Source organism: Pleurodeles waltl, chromosome 2_2 (assembly GCF_031143425.1).
Source record: "Pleurodeles waltl isolate 20211129_DDA chromosome 2_2, aPleWal1.hap1.20221129, whole genome shotgun sequence".
Lineage (NCBI taxonomy): Eukaryota > Metazoa > Chordata > Amphibia > Caudata > Salamandridae > Pleurodeles > Pleurodeles waltl.
In genome coordinates this window covers 1,188,035,670-1,188,056,796 of record NC_090439.1, presented here as the reverse complement: position 1 = coordinate 1,188,056,796, position 21,127 = coordinate 1,188,035,670, and the positions used below count along the sequence as shown (strand labels likewise).

Sequence of the window (21,127 nt, the reverse complement as noted above, 5' to 3'; positions counted from 1 at the left end):
GATTCCTTGGCAGAAGGTGAAGAGAGAGATGCAGAGGAACTCAGATGAGCTCTTGCATTCGTTATCTAAAGTTTCCCCAGAGACAGAGACCCTAAATAGCCAGAAAAGAGGGTTTGGCTACCTAGGAGAGAGGATAGGCTAGCAACACCTGTAGGAGCCTATCAGAAGGAGTCTCTGACGTCACCTGGTGGCACTGGCCACTCAGAGCAGTCCAGTGTGCCAGCAGCACCTCTGTTTCCAAGATGGCAGAGGTCTGGAGCACACTGGAGGAGCTCTGGACATCTCCCAGGGGAGGTGCAGGTCAGGGGAGTGGTCACTCCCCTTTCCTTTGTCCAGTTTCGCGCCAGAGCAGGGTTAAGGGGTCCCTGAACCGGTGTAGACTGGCTTATGCAGAAATGGGCACCAAATGTGCCCATGAAAGCATTTCCAGAGGCTCGGGGAGGCTACTCCTCCCCTGCCTTCACACCATTTTCCACAGGGAGAGGGTGTAACACCCTCTCTCAGAGGAAGTCCTTTGTTCTGCCATCCTGGGACAAGCCTGGCTTGACCCCAGGAGGGCAGAGACCTGTCTGAGGGGTTGGCAGCAGCAGCAGCTGCAGTGAAACCCAAGGAAAGGCAGTTTGGCAGTACCAGGGTCTGTGCTACAGACCACTGGGATCATGGGAGTGTGCCAACTATGCCAGGATGGCATAGAGGGGGCAATTCCATGATCATAGACATGTTACATGGCCATATTCGGAGTTACCATTGTGAAGCTACATACTGTATAGGTAGTGACCTATATGTAGTGCACGCGTGTAATGGTGTCCCCGTACTCACAAAGTCCGGGGAATTGGCCCTGAACAATGTGGGGGCACCTTGGCTAGTGCCAGGGTGCCCTCACACTAAGTAACTTTGCACCTAACCTTTACCAGGTAAAGGTTAGACATATAGGTGACTTATAAGTTACTTAAGTGCAGTGTAAAATGGCTGTGAAATAACATGGACGTTATTTCACTCAGGCTGCAGTGGCAGGCCTGTGTAAGAATTGTCAGAGCTCCCTATGGGTGGCAAAAGAAATGCTGCAGCCCATAGGGATCTCCTGGAACCCCAATACCCTGGGTACCTCAGTACCATATACTAGGCAATTATAAGGGTGTTCCAGTAAGCCAATGTAAATTGGTAACATTGGTCACTAGCCTGTTCGTGACAATTTGAAAGAAATGAGAGAGCATAACCACTGAGGTTCTGGTTAGCAGAGCCTCAGTGAGACAGTTAGTCATAACACAGGTAACACATTCAGGCACACTTATGAGCACTGGGGCCCTGGCTGGCAGGGTCCCAGTGACACATACAACTAAAACAACATATATACAGTGAAAAATGGGGGTAACATGCCAGGCAAGATGGTACTTTCCTACATCAACCCAGGGTGGAAATTGCCTGTGGACCTTCTTTGGACCAGTGTATAATGTATGCAAGGGGCATGTTTCCAAAAAGTGAGGCTTCAAAAATGCCGCAGTGAAATTTCACAGTGACATTTTTTCTGTAATTTTTAATGCCTGCTCGGGGCAAACGTGAAAGTACCGGGCCCATAGTAGCCTATGGGCCTCCCTAGTGCCTAGCTACACTAGCTCCATAATTTATGGTGCTAATCCACCAAAGCGTTACAAAAATGTCATAAAAAATGACGCTATTGTGGAAACCAGTGCCATGGTGCATTGTATTTTAAATATGGCGCAACCATGGTATTGTTAGGTAGGGTAGGGGTGGTGCAAGAAAAGTGGCACATCGGGACCGATGTGCCACTTTCTTGTAGATCTGGCCCTTACGCCATATTTATACATGTTTTGCGCCGAATTTGCACCATTTTGTTTACGCAAGTTCGGTGCAAACCTAAAACCATGTTTATACTTTGGTGATAGACCCGCCTAGCGCAAAAGTTATGGAGTTAAAGTCAATTTTTGGAAGTGGAAGCCTACCTTGCGTCAATGAGATGCAAGGTAGGCGTTCCCGTGCAAAACATGACTCTATGGCATTAGCGCCATATTTATCTCCTGTGCTAAAATCACGCACGGGAGGAGGGGTCAAAAAATAGTGCAAAGCTTGCTTTCCTCCATTATTTAACACCTGGGTCAGGGAAGGCATTAGGGGACCTGTGGGCCTATTTCCATGGTGGAACACCATGGAAGGAGCCCACAGGTGCCCTCCCCAGTGCCCAGATACACTCCAACCCACACCAGAGGGACAGCGGAGGATGGGGGACCCCATCCTGGGTAAATAGAGCTAAGTACAATTAAGTATATATTTTTTTTTAAAGTGCCATTGGGGGCCCTGAAATGGGCCCCCCTACATGACACTGGGTGAAGTGGCCATGCCTGTGCACATGCTTGCCATTGGGGTGGTGGGCATGTCTCCTGCCCTTTCAGGACAGGAGTCATGTGCTATGGAGGGTTTTGCGTCAGAATATAACTCTAGGCTGGTTAGAGTAATTTTTGTTTACTCTAATGTGCCTAATGTCATTTTTTGGTGCAAAACCCCCTTCTTCCATACCTCCAGCCGCACCCGGCTAACGTCATTTCTTTTACGCTAGCCTACCATTTGCAACCTGGTGCAAAATGTTTTGAAGCAAAACTGCATTAGTGCAGTTTTGCACCAAAAAGCATAAATATGCCCCTTAGTGTTTTGTTTTGTTCAGGGATGTTTTTTAAATTCTTTTTTGTGGGTGCTTATAGTGCATGAACAACTTGTTTTGTTTTCAACGTGCTCACCCGACAGGAATTCAGGTAATATCAAGTATCCCGGTATTTTTACCTCTTTTGTTATTTTTGTTTTCAACTCTCTCCCCCAGCTGGAGTGAGATAACATCCAATAGCACCTTTTGTTTATCATAGGAACTTAAAGCATTTTAGTGAACATTCCATGGAACACAGGTTTTGAACAAAACACGTTCACCTGAGTTGAGCATTTTCTTAAATGGTTTCTTACAGATACCCAAATTCTGTTTCATCCCCCCTCCCAGCTGCCCGTCTGTTCTCCCCTCCCGTGCGCACTCGTCTCTGGTTGTTATACCCCTCCTACGTCGACTGATGAAAATGGTACCTCATTTGTGTGGGTAGACCTAGAGCCCGCAACAGGAAATGACCCAAAACACAACATGGATACACCATTTTCATCCACACAAAACTGGTCAAATTTTTACAAAGTGAATGGCTGTGGTGTTTAGGCCCTAGCTCAGCCAGCACCTAGGGAAACCTAGCAAGACTGTCCATGTTTCAAAACACACCACCATAGACTGCCCCAGATGTCTAGTTTTCAGAACTGTCTGGTAGGTTTTTCCAGGTGGCATCCTACCCAAGCTCAAAAAGTACACCTGTTCACCATTGGAAGTGGGATGATACTGGGACTTTGCCAAACTCTCCTGGACTAATCTTTAAAAAACAACACCTAACAAAATCAAATATCCTCTTGCGTGCCACTGGGGTGAAATGCTTTAGTCTACAGGGGAGCAGAAATACTGTTTCCCTATTTTTGAGCGAGTGAGGGTATGCCCATGCCCATGCTACAAAAAAGGAAACCCTGGTTTCTAGTGGGCTTTCTGCCCCACCGGAGGTACATATGGAGTAATTGCCCCTTGTTGAGCAGCCCCCACCGATAGAAATTAAAAAAGTCATCCTGGTGTCCAGATGGGCTTTCTACTCCTGGGTGGGCAGAAGGGGGTAATTAGATCAATTTGCCACCCCAGGGGCAGAAAGACGGTATCCCTATTTTGTGGGGGGCATGGCCATACAATTTTTTTTAAAATAATCCTTGGTCCCCCCTGTGGGGGGCAGACGGGCGTAAATGCCCCTATCTTCTCCACAGGGGGGGGGGGGGGCACAAAGGCTGTTTGTGTCTGGAGGGGTGGGAACATTGGCATGCCCATTCTGGGCAGCCCCCATTACTCTTTTATAAAAATAGACAGGAGGCCAAAGGGTGGGGAGGCTCTCTTTTGGGAACTGCAGCACTAGACCATGGTTGTGAGGCCCATGAAAGAGGGGAAGAGCCTCAGGTGCTGAACAATCACACTTGTGATGCTCATTCACTTGCAGGTCAAGTTTGAGGGAGCCAATGGGGGTTAAGCTTGTGTGGGCCCCTGGACCAGGATTCACCACTCAGAACAGCTCTATCTAATTTGGGCGTTTCAGGTGCTGCAGTTCTAGATTTGGCCACTGAGATGTCCCAGAGTGCGGGGGAAAGGGCTAGTCAAATGAAACATGCTGGAGGTCAGGACTCAGGGGAGTCTCCTTTGTTATGGCGAAGGAGCGTTGCCCCACTGACTGTGCCAGAAGCAGAAATATAAAACACTAGTTTACTATTGTTTTATTTTTGTGCTTCTCGCACAGCCAGCAGTGCAGGGAGGGGTGGGGCGGGCCGTGGGAGGTGGGAAGAGGGGAGAGTACCCCTAAGTGCGTATGTGCATTTGGCCAGCCATCTGAGGCCAGTCAAACACTAATGCATACTTTTTTCTCATGCCAGGCTGTGTTAACAGCCGAAATGGAGAAACTGCACAGACCCCAGGGCAGTGCCTGAGCAGAAGCCACTGCCGCTCATGCCAATCCTGGCACAGCTTTCATGCAAGGTTTTGCATGAAAGCAGTGCCAAGATTGCTGGGGAGCATGTGCTGGTGTCCCAGCAGAGAATACTGGGACACCAAAAGAAGAGGAGCATGAGGGGGGATGGAGTTAAGGTAAGTTCAGTTATGGGGCCGCTGTCAGGACTACATTTCGCAGATGCCACTAGATCTTTTACTTTTAGGTGAATTCTGGGTGGGACGAGGGCCAGTTAATTCTTGGCTCAGGGAGTGCAGTTTCTACCTGCTGGCTGTAGGGTACTAGTGTCTTTAGCCCAAAGGAGTTCTGGTGATGCCGTTCAGTTGCAGATGGGTTCTTCCTCTTTTTGGAACCAGTCTGTGGTCCAGGACGAGCTACGGTTATGCAATGTAACTGAAACAGGTGCAGAGTTTCACACCATTTTCTTTGTGAAGTCCTGAGGATGCACACACAGGTCTCTGTTGTTGTCCTTGGCTGCAGTTTAGAGCAGAACTGAGGATCATAGATTTAGGGGTCTTCTGGGTGTTGGGACAAGTGGCCAAGAGGTTACTCATCCCTGCAGCTAATCTTCCCCTGAGGTGACCACATTTGAGGGTGTGTGTCAGTCTTCTACCCAGAATCCTCTATTTTGCCACTTATCAATGGGCAAAACCAGTCCTTGGCTGTACAGACCAGCAGCCTACCCTAGAGGTGTGGTTAGCCTTTTGGGAGTGTATGCCTCCTGACTACCTAATTTTCCCTACCTGTCTGGATGCTAATGTGCATGGGGCAGGAGAATGTCTATAGCTACCTCTGGGTGACAGCCTACTTGCATGTCATAGGTTGTGTGGCCTTCAAATCTCACTGCCTTGATGTGCCACTTCACTATTCCTCCCGCTTCATCACCCTCCACATGCTCCGAAAGATCTACCAATGAATTCCCACCAAAACTAGAAGAACAGTCACCCAAGCCCTAGTAAGCAGCAAACTGGATTACGGCAATGCCCCCTATGCAGGAACCACGGGCAAACTCCAGAAGAGGCTGCAACGCATCCAGAAAGCCTCCGCACGACTCATCCTGGACATGTCTCACCACTGCCACATCACAGGCCATCTGAGAGACCTGCACTGGTTCCCAGTCAACAAGAGAATCACCTTCAAACTCCTCACCAACGCTCACAAAGCACTGCACAATACTGGACCAGAATACCGCAAGAGACGGCTCTCCTTCTACACCCCGACCCGGCATTCCCACTCCATCGCCCTCACCCAGCAACCATCCCACGCATCCGCAGAACTACAACCGGTGGCAGAACATTCTCGCATGTGGAACACTCTTCCCACGTCTTGCGTCAGACCAAAGACCTCCTTACCTTCAGAAAACTTTTCAAGGACTGGCTGTTTGACCAGTAGCAGCACCCCTCCACACACCTCAGTGCCTTGAGACCCTCATGGATGAATAGTGCACTTTCCAAATTCCTGATTGATTGATTGACTAGCTTTCCTGCCAGGAAGGGAAGTGACACCTCCCACCCAGGCAGGCCTTTGTTTCTGTCTACTGGAAGTGTTCACACCTCTTTGCAAGGGGCCAGAATCCTGTTTTGCTAGATGCAGGTTATCAACTGGAACTCAGGAAATGCTGGAGCAACCAGCTAGGCAACCTCTAAGGCAATTACCTGGGTGTATGCCACATTAAATCTGATTTTGGATTAGAGTTAGAATTAATGATACAAGTTGTTCCATACAAAACATGACATACTCCAGTGGGAACATAGTGGAGCTGGCATTCTCCGGGGTGCACGGGTGCCAAACCATGTTATCCTATAGACTGCTAATCACTTATAGTGGTTGGTAATTGAAAAGGCTACTGTAGTGACATATGTGCTTGCACCCACACTTCTACTATAATGCACCCTGTCTCCTGCGCTTCTGAGGCCTACCTTAGGGGTGACCGGCATATATTAAAAGCAGTCCTTTTGTTGTGAGGTTGTCTGCTTTTTGTTGCCTTCGCTGTTGATGAAATGATGCAGTGGCTTGAGATGTAGCTATTCTCGCGGCTCTATTTTCTGCTTTTTTGTGCTCAAAGATCTTGCCTATCTCTCTATAGCTCTTGCTGCAAACCTATTGTTTTCTCAGTCATTCAAAGGTTTTTTTTTTTAAATTGTACATATTGCAATAATGATGAAATTAGCAAAATATTGTCATCATTTCATTACAATTTAGAACCACAAAACTTGTTCTCATGTATATACCGACATATTGTGATTAAAATCACTTGAAAACATAATTTGATGACATTAGTTTGGACATGACTCTGCCTGTACAATGAATAATCTCACCTCATACCAACAGCCTCATTTCTGGCTCATGGGAACATGCTGCAGTTCTCATTTTGGACCGATTGAAATGCCCCATAATACTCTGATTGTTCAATATGCCCTCTTTGGACTCATTAGTGATCCCCAGCTATAGGTTGCTCTCCCTGCTACCATACCCAGCAAAACCCCTAGGCAACTCATGAACACATCCCACAAGAAACATCTGAACCACAACCAACTCCTTTATGTCACACAGTACCACATCACGTGCAACTACTGAGCACATAAACACCTACATACAACATCTGTCTAATCCGGGACACACAGGCACAGCTGTCCTCAGCCTCCCTGATCTCTACCTGAAATTCAACATGTTCTCATTTAGGGGCATATTTACACTCCGTTTGCGCCGGAATTGCGTTGTTTTGTTTGACGCAATTTCGACGCAAAACTAACTCCATATTTATACTTTGGCGTTAGACGCGTCTAGCGCCTAAGTCCATGGAGTTTGCATAATTTTTTAGCGTGGACACCTACTTTGCGTTAATGAGATGCAAGGTAGGCGTTCATGTCTAAAAAATCGACTCCGAGGCATGTGTGTCGGATTTATACTCCCGGGCAAAAATCACGCCCGGGAGTGGGCGGGTCAAAAAAAATGACGTACGGCCGCTTTTGCGCCGTTTTTTTGCGCCTGCACCCTTGCCCACCCCAGGAGGACACCCAAGGCTGGAGGGACCCATCCCAGGGACATTAAGGTAAGTTCAGGTAAGTATTTTTTTAATTTTATTTTGTGGCATAGGGGGGCCTGATTTGTGCCCCCCTACATGCCACTATGCCCAATGACCATGCCCAGGGGACAGAAGTCCCCTGGGCATGGCCATTGGGCAAGGGGGCATGACTCCTGTCTTTGCTAAGACAGGAGTCATTTCTATGGGGGTTGGGAGTGAGAAAAAAAATGGCGCAAATAGGGTTGAGGCGCAAAAATTGCCTCAACCTGACTTGCCCCATTTCTTGACGCCCAAGCTCCATTTTCCCCTACGCCGGCGCTGCCTGGTGTACGTCGTTTTCTTTAACGCACACCAGACGGCGCCTGCGGCTAACGCCGGCTAACGTCATTCAATAAATACGGCGCCCGCATGGCGCTTCAGAATGGCGTTAGCCGGCGCTATTTTTTTTGACGGAAAACTGCGTTAGCGCAGTTTTGCGTCAAAAAGTATAAATATGGGCCTTAATGCCTGTACAAGATTTGCATGGTATTTGAATTCAAGGACTCGCTTTCTACTGGACTTCCTAGTTCCAAACTTGTAAGGCACAGTCAGTCAGCTTGGCTCCTCCGTATATGGACACCTGCAAAGTAATTCTGTCATTATTGAAAGGCTCACTACTTAGCCTGACAGTCTTCAACGCATTTACGAATCATCTTGCAAAATTCTGCTTCACTCATGACATTGACATGATTTGCTAAGCTAATGATGCTCGTGATCTGCTCAATGCTTGCATGCCCAAAACACCTGACTGAATGAGGACCAACTGTTTTACTTAACAATGGCAAGACAAATGTTGATAGCCAGCTGAACTTAGACTCTTGCCACCACCAACACCTGTGTAAAGAACCTTAGGATCATCATAAATGACAAGTTTACCATGCCTGGTCAGATCAACGATGTTCCAGCTTCCTGTTTCAAAACCCTGAAGGTGAAGATAAATATCTTCAAATGCCCCCCAAGCAGCATATCCAAACTGCTGTCACAAGCAAACTGAACGATGGGATCTCCCTCAAATTTTGAAATTTAAATTATCTCACCACGCGTCTGCCAAACACTTATAGGTCTGCAGCAAGATTCACACTCAAACTTTCATTCCACATCCACATCACACTGCTCACAGGGTTGTGCAACAGGCTCAAGGTTATCTGAGTGACCACAGTGACGGCCTGAGACAGGATTGGTCACGGCCTGTTAAATATATGCAGTCCATAAGGTCAGCAGTCGTTGGCATGTATTAGCACTAGGGTTAGACCTGTCAGCCTTGGAGTGGTCTTCCACCAAATCTTAGCCTACTTACCTGCAATGTTTGCTACAACTGTTCTTGTTGACTTTTTTGGCCTTGCAAGTACACAGGCCAGCTCAGCTGTCTCCTGTCCTGAAAGCTTGGCATTGATGATTTATGCACAAGTCTCCCCTGACAGGTTCAGGTTCACCGTTCTTTTCTTTTAGAAGTCTTATTTGAATAACTAATTGGAAATAGACCTTTGGTCTTTCCATTAGTGGCTCAAGCTTGTGAAAGTGTTTGGTGTACTGCGTATAGGATTCAGTTCACTCCATAATGTCTAGGGCAATACGCCCTACTGCACTGATCTTCTGATGGTGGTGGTGACTTACTTCAGTTGGTTTCTCCTGCATATCATTTTCATCCTGATGATGACGCTTGTCTAAGTCATTTTGTAATGTGGGTCAAAACATCGACAACTTTTGCAGTGGACAGTTTTTTAAATTTGATTGAGGATTTCAACACTCTTATATGAGTGCTGTTCATTCCATTCATATGTCCATATCAGCCAAATGTACATATTTGCATCTTGTTTAGCAGTTTTGCAGTATTTATTTACTTGATCACTTGCACTTACATGTTACACTTTTAGGGGCATCTGTTATACGTCTGTTCTTCAGAACCAAAATAAGTTCCTGATGTATGTAAGATATTTTTCTGAACAATAGTTCTGTTTAAGCACATTTTTCTAATCAATGAATTGCAGAATGGCCAGGCATAGTCTTTTGATGGATTCCCAGGTTTACAAAAACTTGTAAGTCTGGGAATGCATCAAAATCTAAAGGTGGTGCTTGAGAACACCCACCAAAATGCCCATGAAATGCCTCTTTGATGCAGTGTAAGACAACACAGTGGCTTGTGCTGCTTTGCCTTATTCCTTATCTTTAAGGCCATAAAAAATCACAAACTGGCTTTGCTTGGCCTTGTAGATGTGGATCTGTTGCCTGTGCTGTCGGTGTGTCAATAAAAGTGACACGCTGGTAGAGGAAGCCACTTGTCAACATGTCCCTCAGACTTTAGGTGTGATGTATCATCTGCAAAGTGTGAAATGCACTAGCAGTAGGTGCGACCGTCTCTGACAGACCCTTAGGCGATAATCTGGATAATCTTCCCAAGTGAGCAAATCACAGTCCTTAAATCCTAAGCCTTATCATAGATTGGGTTTTCTGGCATAAGTGTAGGAATACCTGAAATGTATTATGTACATCAAGGTGTGCTTTTTTGCTTCTCCGTATGGACATATAGAGCAAAAGGATGTCAATTCAGACTACAATATTTTGGTTAAATATCTACATTGGTTGCTATTTAGCCTTGACATGATGGGAATCAACATTTGGCCCAGAAGCATGACGCCTTAGATGATGTATCTGTCATTGATCAAAGAGCTTGATGATATTACAGTTCCTAGAAAGATAAGGACTGGCGACAGCGGTGTTCAAAGGCAAACATGACAATAATTCACAAAAACAGCAAACATTGTGATGTCCACTGTTCAAGATGGCAAACAGGACGGCATCTATGAGCTATGCTTGCATCAGGCCTACTTAATCTAGAGTCATCTTGAACCCGCACCTGGACCTAGCTTGAGTGAGGCCTGTACCCCTGCGTGGAGTCCCACCAGTCCTGGACCCTTGGCCAAAACTACTCTGAGAACCAGAAGATCAGGAACCACCTCCTTGCATGTTAGCTTGAGATGTATCACAGGTCAGAAATAATTTGTGGCTTCTCCTACTGAGTTCTTCTCCACAGCAGCAAATACTTTTCAGCTGTCCTTTGTTAAGGGGGTATCCATCATTGTGGTACTCTCTTCTGCTCTCATGGTTTGCCTTGTCCTGATAGAAATGTTTGACTTCCATTTCAGCTACTAAGTTCTCTATTTTGAGTTTGGATGACGGGAAAGCCCGTCTGCCAAACTCCTGACATGCAGTCCCTACAAGGGATTATGGCTGTTGCTTGACTAGTGTTTGCATCCTAGTAAACCAACAACCCAATTTCTCATGTTGGTATTCCGCAGTGTGGATCTGGGCTTGTATTTGTGCAGTACCATGCATGGATTTCTGTTACAGAAAAATCCCAGAGCAATAATTTGACATCAGAGCCCTTTTTAAATTCTTCTTTAGTTTTCCATTGGCTGCATTTTCCCTTTTCTAAATGTAAGTGCCTTACCTTCCTTTTTGCATTTTGGATCTGTGCAGCTTTAACACCCCCAGCACGGTTGAACTGCTGAAACTCTGATGCAGAAGGGGCTGAAAGCAGACACTATGGCTACTAAGCTGGATCTCAGGTCTTTGATGAGGTGCAACGATGGCAGTCCACCTCAGGAGAGGAGGACGTGGGTGACAATGAGGAAGAAGGAGCACAAATGGAGAATAAGGATAGAGACAACCTAGCCCTGGGTCCTGCGAGTCCTCCGGGTACTGAGCAGCCATGACAGCCAAACTCAACCCCAGCTGATGACCAGAGTACCCAGGATGGGCAGGGAGTAATGTGTCTGCCATGGGCCCGACCTCAGAGGAGCTGGAGGACAGGAACGAGGAGAGAAAGCTCAACCAGAATATAAACAAAGATTCTAGCCCTTGAGCTCAGCCTCAGGAAGCGGGACCTAAGAGCAAGGCAGATGGAGTCTAATTATATTGCTGACAGCGTACCAGCAGTGTCGATTGGGGAGGTGAGGGTCCCCATATCAAAGATCTTGGTGGGGGATGATATAGATAAATTGTTTTCAGTACATGAGGTAGCTCTGAGAGTACACAAGGTCGCAACGGAGTACTGGGGGGATAACTGTAGGAAAGTACCATCTTGCCTGGCATGTTACCCCCATATTTCACTGTATATATGTTGTTTTAGTTGTATGTGTCACTGGGACCCTGCCAGCCAGGGCCCTGGTGCTCATAAGAGTGCCCTGTATGTGTTATCTGTGTTATGACTAACTGTCTCACTGAGGCTCTGCTAATCAGAACCTCAGTGGTTATGCTCTCTCATTTCTTTCAAATTGTCACTAACAGGCTAGTGACCAATCTTACCAATTTACATTGGCATACTGGAACACCCTTATAATTCCCTAGTATATGGTACTAAGGTATCCAGGGTATTGGGGTTCCAGGAGATCCCTATGGGCTGCAGCATTTCTTTTGCCACCCATAGGGAGCTCTGACAATTCTTACACAGGCCTGCCACTGCAGCCTGAGTGAAATAACGTCCACGTTATTTCACAGCCATTTTTACTGCACTTAAGTAACTTATAAGTCACCTATATGTCTAACCTTTACTTGGTAAAGGTTAGGTGCAAAGTTACTTAGTGTGTGGGCACCCTGGCACTAGCCAAGGTGCCCCCACATTGTTCAGTGCAAATTCCCCGGACTTTGTGAGTGCGGGGACACCATTACACACGTGCACTACACATAGGTCACTACCTATGTGTAGCTTCACAATGGTAACTCCGAATATGGCCATGTAACATGTCTATGATCATGGAATTGCCCCCTCTATGCCATCCTGGCATAGTTGGCACAATCCCATGATCCCACGGGTCTGTAGCACAGACCCTGGTACTGCCAAACTGCCTTTCCCGGGGTTTCACTGCAGCTGCTGCTGCTGCCAACCCCTCAGACAGGTTTCTGCCCTCCTGGGGTCCAGCCAGGCTTGGGCCAGGATGGCAGAACAAAGGACTTCCTCAGAGAGAGGGTGTTACACCCTCTCCCTTTGGAAAAAGGTGTCAGGGCTGGGGAGGAGTAGCCTCCCCCAGCCTCTGGAAATGCTTTCATGGGCACAGATGGTGCCCATTTCTGCATAAGCCAGTCTACACCGGTTCAGGGACCCCTCAGCCCTGCTCTGGCGCGAAACTGGACAAAGGAAAGGGGAGTGACCACTCCCCTGACCTGCACCTTCCCTGGGAGGTGCCCAGAGCTCCTCCAGTGTGCTCCAAACCTCTGCCATCTTGGAAACAGAGGTGCTGCTGGCACACTGGACTGCTCTGAGGGGCCTGGGTCAGCAGGTGACGTCAGAGACTCCTTCTGAGAGGCTCCTTCAGGTGTTGCTAGTCTATCCTCTCTCCTGAGTAGCCAAACCCTCTTTTCTGGCTATTTAGGGTCTCTGCTTTGTGGAATTCCTCAGATAACGAATGCAAGAGCTCATCCGAGTTCCTCTGCATCTCACTCTTCACCTTCTGCCAAGGAATCGACTGCTGATCGCACTGGAAGCCTGCAAAACTGCAACAAAGTAGCGAAGACGACTACTGCAACTCTGTAACGCTCATCCTGCCGCCTTCTCGACTGTTTTCCTGGTGGTGCATGCTGTGGGGGTAGTCTGCCTCCTCTCTGCACTAGAAGCTCCGAAGAAATCTCCTGTGGGTCGACGGAATCGTCCCCCTGCTACCGCAGGCACCAAAGAACTGCATCACCGGTCCCCTGGGTCTCCTCTCAGCATGACGAGCGAGGTCCCTTGAATCCAGCAACTGTGTCCAAGTGACTCCCACAGTCCAGTGACTCTTCAGTCCAAGTTTGGTGGAGATAAGTCCTTGCCTCCCTACGCCAGACTGCATTGCTGGGAACCGCGTCTTTTGCAGCTACTCCGGCCTCTGTGCACTTCCGGCAGAAATCCTTTGTGCACAGCCAAGCCTGGGTCTGCTGCACTCTAACCTGCATTGCACGACTTTCTAAGTTGTCCTCCGGCGGCGTGGAACTCCTTTGTGCAACTTCGGGTGAGCACCATTTCACTCCTCTTTGTAGTGCCTGTTCCGGCACTTCTGCGGGTGCTGCCTTCTTTTGAGTGGGCTCCTTGTCTTGCTGGGCGCCCCTTCTGTCCCCTGACGCAATTGGCGACATCCTGGTCCCTCCTGGGCCACAGCAGCATCCAAAACCCTAACTGCACGATTTGCAAATAGCAAGGCATGTTGGCGGTCTTTCGGCGGGAAAACACTTCTGCACGACTCTTCGCAACGTGGGCCATCCATCCTCCAAAGGGGAAGTTTCTAGCCCTTGTCGTTCCTGCAGAATCCTCAGCTTCTACTGCCTAGTAGCAGCTTCTTTGCACCCACAGCTGGCATTTCCTGGGCATCTGCCCATCTCCGATTTGCTTGTGACTTTTGGACTTGGTCCCCTTGTTCCACAGGTACCCTCGACTGGAAATCCATTGTTGTTGCATTGCTGGTTTGTGTCTTTCCTGCAGAATTCCCCTATCACGACTTCTGTGCTCTTGGGGGAACTTTAGTGCACTTTGCACTCACTTTTCAGGGTCTTGGGGTGGGCTATTTTTCTAACCCTCACTGTTTTCTTACAGTCCCAGCGACCCTCTACAAGGTCACATAGGTTTGGGGTCCATTTGTGGTTCGCATTCCACTTTTGGAATATATGGTTTGTGTTGCCCCTATCCCTATGTGTCCCCATTGCATCCTATTGTAACTATACATTGTTTGCACTGTTTTCTAATACTATACTGCATATTTTTGGTATTGTGTACATATATCTTGTGTATATTTGCTATCCTCACACTGAGGGTACTCAGTGAGATACTTTGGCATATTGTCATAAAAATAAAGTACCTTTATTTTTAGTATATCTGTGTATTGTGTTTTCTTATGATATTGTGCATATGACACTAGTGGTACTGTAGGAGCTTCACTCGTCTCCTAGTTCAGCCTAAGCTGCTCTGCTAAGCTACCATTATCTATCAGCCAAAGCTGCTAGACACCCTATACACTAATAAGGGATAACTGGGCCTGGTGCAAGGTGTAAGTACCCCTTGGTACTCACTACAAGCCAGTCCAGCCTCCTACAATAACATATAGAGATACATGCCCACGGTGGGGAGTGACACACTCCTGACACTTGAAGTAGAAGCCCCGAACAAGTATACCCCCATTAAGGCAGTACTTCTTAGCAAATTTGGCCAGACCTCTGAAAAATACCATCAGATGTCAGTGGTTCAGCCACAAACTCTCGCACCAGTGCTGGGTGAACTTCTTAGATCATTCCAGCAAGGCACTGAAGGGCTAGGTGAGAGTCAGCAATGCTTTTGTTGGGAGTAGAACCTGATTCTGAGGGAGCACATGTTCAATCCCTGATTTAGGCAGCTGAACCAACATCTAGCTGACTGACCCCAGGAAGCTTGCTAATGATGTGGACTTCTGGGTCAGCACCAGAGTGTCCAAGAATGTATCTGAGGGACTTCAAAAAGGGTGGTCAGGGTTGGCAGGGTTGGCTGGCTGGGTTCCTACCAGAGGAAGGCAAGGTTGATATAAAAAGCAGGAGTTTTCTTACGGCCCGCAAAATATTTCCTGAGGGAAAGAGACCCACTCCCAATCCGGCCACCAGTAATAAATATTTTCTAATATGAATCATAGAAATTCTGCCCCCAAGTCGTACGAGTATTATGAGTGTAAGTTGGGTGATCCCAAATGCCCTAGGAAGGCACAACCCCCCAGTAGATGGAAGAACCCAGGGTTGGCCACCATAGTGCTTGGGGAGCAGGTGACCCCAGTTAATTTGAGGGAAACCAGTAAGGCTACCCAAGTATCCCTGGGTGACAAGGAGACAGTGTCCAATGCCCACATGCCTGCCAATACTTTCAAGTACAGACAGTGGGTCACCATCAATGGGCAATTTCTGATACACAAATTAGTAATTATTTTCTTAATATCCTTTTGTGTGACTCATGTGTACTGTATATAGGGTTCATTGATTAACATCTTTGTACCAAAGCTTCTGTTCCTGGCAGAGTCTTGTCTAATCCCTTCCTTCCTTAGTCTGATCCTGTTTAGTAGGAGAACACATTCCCGCATCAGTGATAGACTTGGTTATCATTATTGTCCCACCTCTTTTCTCAAGCTTCAGCCATGAAAATATTCCCCTCTGCTACTTGAAAATCAGGCAAGGCATGCTGTGTCCACGTGGCTGCAGATCCATCCATTCCCATTACTATGCATAGTAATTGTTGCAGATAGATTATATACAATATTAATTCTTTATTCCTTTACCTTAAAGACAAGAATTCACTAATTGCTAAATGTTTGGTGTGTTAGCACCAGTCTAACCTTCAAGTTATGGATGATGACATGAAGATAACTTTGGCCATGACCTGGAGTCAGATGTAATGGGCAATCCTTAGATTCTTTCTGAAACGCCAGGTATCTGAATTTCAGACTCTTACATTTAGGAATAGCAAGGGTGAGTAATGAAGATATAACATAAGATATTATTCACTATTAGTCAAATACAAATGGAGCACAATTAGCTGAAATATGATTCTCCCTAATAGTTAAGGTAACTAGAAAAATGCTTTTAAATGTATGTTGTGCCAATGCGTGCAAGTTAGAGAATGTTTATGTGAGAGCGCGTGTGTATGTGTCATTTTTGAATGTGTATGGTCTGAGCATCAGACAATAAGTTTACTCAACCAGACTAGTGCAGGTAACAAGTAGAAAGGATACCCAGGCTCAGGAACTATTTAGTGGCACAGCAAAATACAATTCAATAACACAGCAACAAAGCTAACTGAGTGAATGTACTTTGGGTCCAGATCCAGGTGATGTTACCTTTAAGTTGGGCTGGTCAATGATATCCAGACATGGAACATGGATAGGCCTGTAGAAAACAAATAGCAATGCAGACAGTTTAAATCAAGTCAGCGTGGAAGAGAGAGAACATCAGGCAACCCATAGGGCCTGATTCAGAGTTTGGTGTAAAGGGTGTTCCTTGCAACCTTTGATTATCCAGCTTTATATAGAGACTGGCAGACCTAAAGTTTTCATTCTACAGAACCCAAGTTACATCATTGATGGACAAGACAGTAAGGGCAGTTGGAGGAAATACATTATACCAGGTTGGAGGTTGTAAGAAGTAATGTATTATTTTCCTGTCCATCAATGCCAGGAAAAATCTGGCAGTGGGGACAGAAAAAAATATATTGATCCTCACAACCTGGGAAAACTATTCTGGAAGTGACAGACCTACATAAAACACATTATATTGTCTAACCTAAATAAGCAATCTCCTCCACCACCATGAAGGATTGAGTACCATCCGTCAAAACACGTTAATGGTGGCAGGTATATTACATATGTTTAAAACATATTTTACCTGCTATTCTGATCACCTGCATATTAACAATACTATACAAGCTCTACCTCCTAAAGCCCTGATCCCTTCAGTTATCAACACTGGAACTATTAGACTTAAAACAATAATAAACATTGTTGTTGACACAAATTTCATGATGTACTCTGGATATTTGGTTGCTAACTTAGTTCACTTTTATATTGTAATGTTGGCGAAGCAGAATTTTAGTTGCACCATCATGCATTACGGGAGTGACATGATAATGAATCTGACAATACATATATCATATGTCTTAACGTTACTAATGTAAAGTGGAGCATCTATATTTTATTAAAGGTGCATTCACAGTTGAAGATTAGAAAAACATACATATGTGTGTTCTAATGTTTTATTTTAACACGCTTAAGTGTGGTACTCCTGCACATTTATATTTTGTATTCTGGGTATGGCACTAAGATCATATAACCATTTTTTAAAATTTATAATTCATGTTTTCATTTATAATTGCAAGACACATATATTATCATGAATTATGCATGCACATTTAACATCTTATGAAATTGACGTAACCAAAGGCCTGAACTATTTGGTTTTTGGTGTTCAAACTAATGTAAACATCCACGCACTGACTCACATACACAACTGTACTCACAATATCACAGGTAGAGATTCATTTGTAATCTGCACACATAGACATGGTGACAAGCGTAATGCCTCGTTATTCTGATGCCACAATCATTTGGCAATGAATACTGACACCACAATAACAATTGTGTATGTGTGTGACATGTGTCCTGTACCAGTGTGTCCCCATCATTCACTGACACAAATGTGTTCCTGAATATGCATGTTGGAGGTATTTAAAAAAAAAATACCTGTGGCATGCATATTTCTGCAGGGATCCCAAGCTCATGTCCAGTGCCCACACAAACAACACAGTACATGCAGTATCCACACCTTTGAGTTTTGCAGCTGGGGGGTCATGTGCCCTCCGTGGTCAAGTGGCAGCAGTAACGACAGGTGATGTCCAATCAGGTTCACTACAGAAGAGGAAATGTGGAAAAAGGTAGGTTTAATGTCCCTTCCCTCTCTAATTCACCAACTTATGTGTGGAGATTGGACTGCCAAAGTTGGCTTGGTGGCAAGGCACATCCAAATCTGATTGGCTGCAAAGGGCCTGGAGTCCTGCCATCATCCCTTATTTCCAATGTTGCTGTCATAGTGGCTGGAGATTCTTGGTGGAGTCAGAGGGACTCATTCGGTGTTTCGCCTATAGTTCTGCAAATATCTAAATAGGGTGGGCAGACCACCAAGGCGGGGGACAGGGTTTTCAAATGGAAAACCAGCGGCAGAACCATTACTGCCAAGATCTAAATCAGGCCCTTAGACCACTGTGTGATAATGTGACTCTGTAAGTGTTCCATATTTGAAAGTGAGGGCTGGTGATTAAAGATTCAATTTGAATGAATTGCTGCATATTTCGTGCAAAGGAGATGATAACATTGATGCAACTGCCAATGTGTCTGAAGAGGTGTTCATGAACAGTGACAAAGGCAGACTAGAGGTCATGGTAGAATTGCATTCAATGGGCATTGATACTCTAATGCAACCTATATTGTGTATCATTTTCCTGTCTTCCTGTATTTTGAAGATTGAGAAACCTAAGGGAGGATTCTGAGCAAATTAATGAGAACCTTGTGACAGGTTATGAGACATCGGGGTCACCATTAGACCTAGTAAATTTGTGTTTTATTCCCAATCATGGTAAGGAGATTTAAGATTTGAGTTTTAAAGGCTTAATTTTGGGATTGGCATTAAATGTTAAGGCTTAAACAGCTAATGCTAGACTCAGATTTCCAAATAAAGACCCACTTTTCCCAAACTCCAATGATTGCTCAGACTTCCATGGAGTCAAATTCATAGCAAACATAAAGTCCATCATTTACTTGACAAACAGACTCAGGGTCTCATTATGAACACAGTGGTGTTCATGCTGGCGGTCATTTAACTGACCGCAAGCCCCCCTGGGACCCTGCCGACCGTATAATGTACATTCTGCTGGGCCAGCGGGTGAAAACATTGTTTCTGCCCGCCGGCCCAGCAGAATGCCTGGCCTGGAAATTGCCGACGGCTCCACATGGAGCCACCATCAATGCCTCTGTGCGGCAGGTGCAGCTGCACCCGTCGCACAGATCACTGCCCGTAAATCAGGCAGTGATCTGCACGATGGGGCACTGCACAGGGGCCCCTGCACTGCCAATGCCGAGTGCATGGGCAGTGCAGGGGCCCCCAAGGGGGCCTGAGCACCCCTTCTGCCAGCCTTTCTTTCCCCCGCCAGGGAAAGGCTGGTGGCAGTAGAGATCATTATCTGAGGTACAGCAGCGCTGCCCTGTCGGATAATGATTCCTTCCACCATCAGACTGCCTGTCGGAGGCAGCCTGGCGGTGGAGGAGAGCCGCCTATGGCGGCCCTCCATGTGTTCATTATATTGCAGCTCAGGCCGCCATTCCGGTGGCAGACTTTTCACCCGCCGCCGGCATGGTGAGCTGAACCACCAGGGATCATAATGACCCCCTTAAACTTCACTTTGGTCCAACCCGTACTACATTGGACTTCACAGTGATGACAGTCATGGCATCCACCATGGTTCAATGTCAATGAAGATAACAACAGAGATTTTCAGCATAAATAGGATATAACTGGCAATATAAGACTCTGGGTCTTTATTCCATTGTCTACATATTGAAGCTTTTTATTTGCTGTTTCATCTTGTTTTTTAAATAAACTGTTCTAAAGTGCTGTATGTTTCCCTTCATTATTTTCACAACACATCTCCCATTAAACATTCAACTATTAGCTATTAATAAAAAAACACAGTCATATCGTAAATGCAGAAGTGTGAACAAAAGTTTATTTTTTCAACATATGGTGTGTAAAGCAAGTATATGTTTTGTTTTGTTACAGCACAGTGCACACCAATTGCTGGATTATAGGGCACATTGACATTGAGGATATAAACCCATCACTCTGCTTTCTTCTGATTGAAAAGCATCACCACACTAACACAATGTGTCAGATATTTTCCATGATCTAATATTCAAAGAGGTGTTCACCTCTAAAGCCAAGAAATAGACACAAATCAGGAATGGCTGGGAGTACCTGGTAAGGTCTCACAGATAGGAGCTGGTTAAATAAGTGGGAGGCTCCTGAAAGTGGTCACTGATTGGCCATCACTGTGGAAAGGAAGAAGGAAGTACTCAAGGTCATGCCTCAGTGGCTGATTATCAATGTCTTGCTCTAAGATCTCCAGCTTCATCTCAGATGGCAGGATAAACCTTATATGGATGGTTCTGAGGCAGACCTGTTCATAATTAAACTGCTTAGTGGTGGAAAGGATGTCACAAAAACCAAAAGGGGTCGAAAGTACAATAGTCACCCAGTGTTTGAGCATATAGCACCTTGTTACAGAGCCTGTATATCACATGTCAACACTGGGAATTGATATGTAATTTGTATGTATATTTATTAGTAAAATATACATTGATTATACAATCATATAATTGTGAAGTAGTTCTTCTCTTTAGTTGGAAAGAAATCAGGCAATGTTATTTCAAATAGAGAGGTAACACTTGATTTTCAGTTTCCTCCATGGTTACGTATGACACCAGCAGTAATAACACATCAAGAAGAGCACCTTCTCCAACCATAAGCCAGTATCTTTGGAAGGTTGCAAGAACTGGGTTTGCATCACTCAATGCATCAAGGAGAGGAACCTCTGAGGCACCCAGGCACCAATGATGGCTGAATAGAGAGGCTGGTGTTCCATAAACAGCATGGGGGCCTAACATGTGCCAAGCACATTGCCTACTTTTATTCTTTCTCCCAGTGAGGGTGACATGAGTGCATCTGCTTTATTCTTACAATGTTCCTCTTCACAAGACTAGCCTCTATATTCCACGGACATTTAGAGTTTAAGGAATGTTTATACTGACAATTGCTAAGCTGGGGTGGGAGTGTATCAACAATGGTCTCAAACCTTCTTGGCAGGTGAGCACGCAAAATCATAACTGTAGACTTGTGTCCCGGCCAGGTAGAAATTTTTGCAGAAATCTCGAGAAGCACATCCTTTCAGGCTCTACTGTTTCATTGCATCACC

At 45.8% G+C, this 21,127-nt stretch overlaps 1 protein-coding gene and 1 pseudogene across 1 annotated transcript in view; both read right to left on the bottom strand.

The window, feature by feature from the left end:
• The window catches only part of LOC138283061 (uncharacterized), a 339,327-nt gene that overhangs the window by 107,873 nt on the left and 210,327 nt on the right, over positions 1–21,127 (bottom strand). The gene's annotated exons all lie outside the window — the stretch shown is intronic.
• Positions 19,857–21,127, bottom strand: part of LOC138279249 (uncharacterized) — an 84,275-nt pseudogene continuing 83,004 nt past the window's right edge.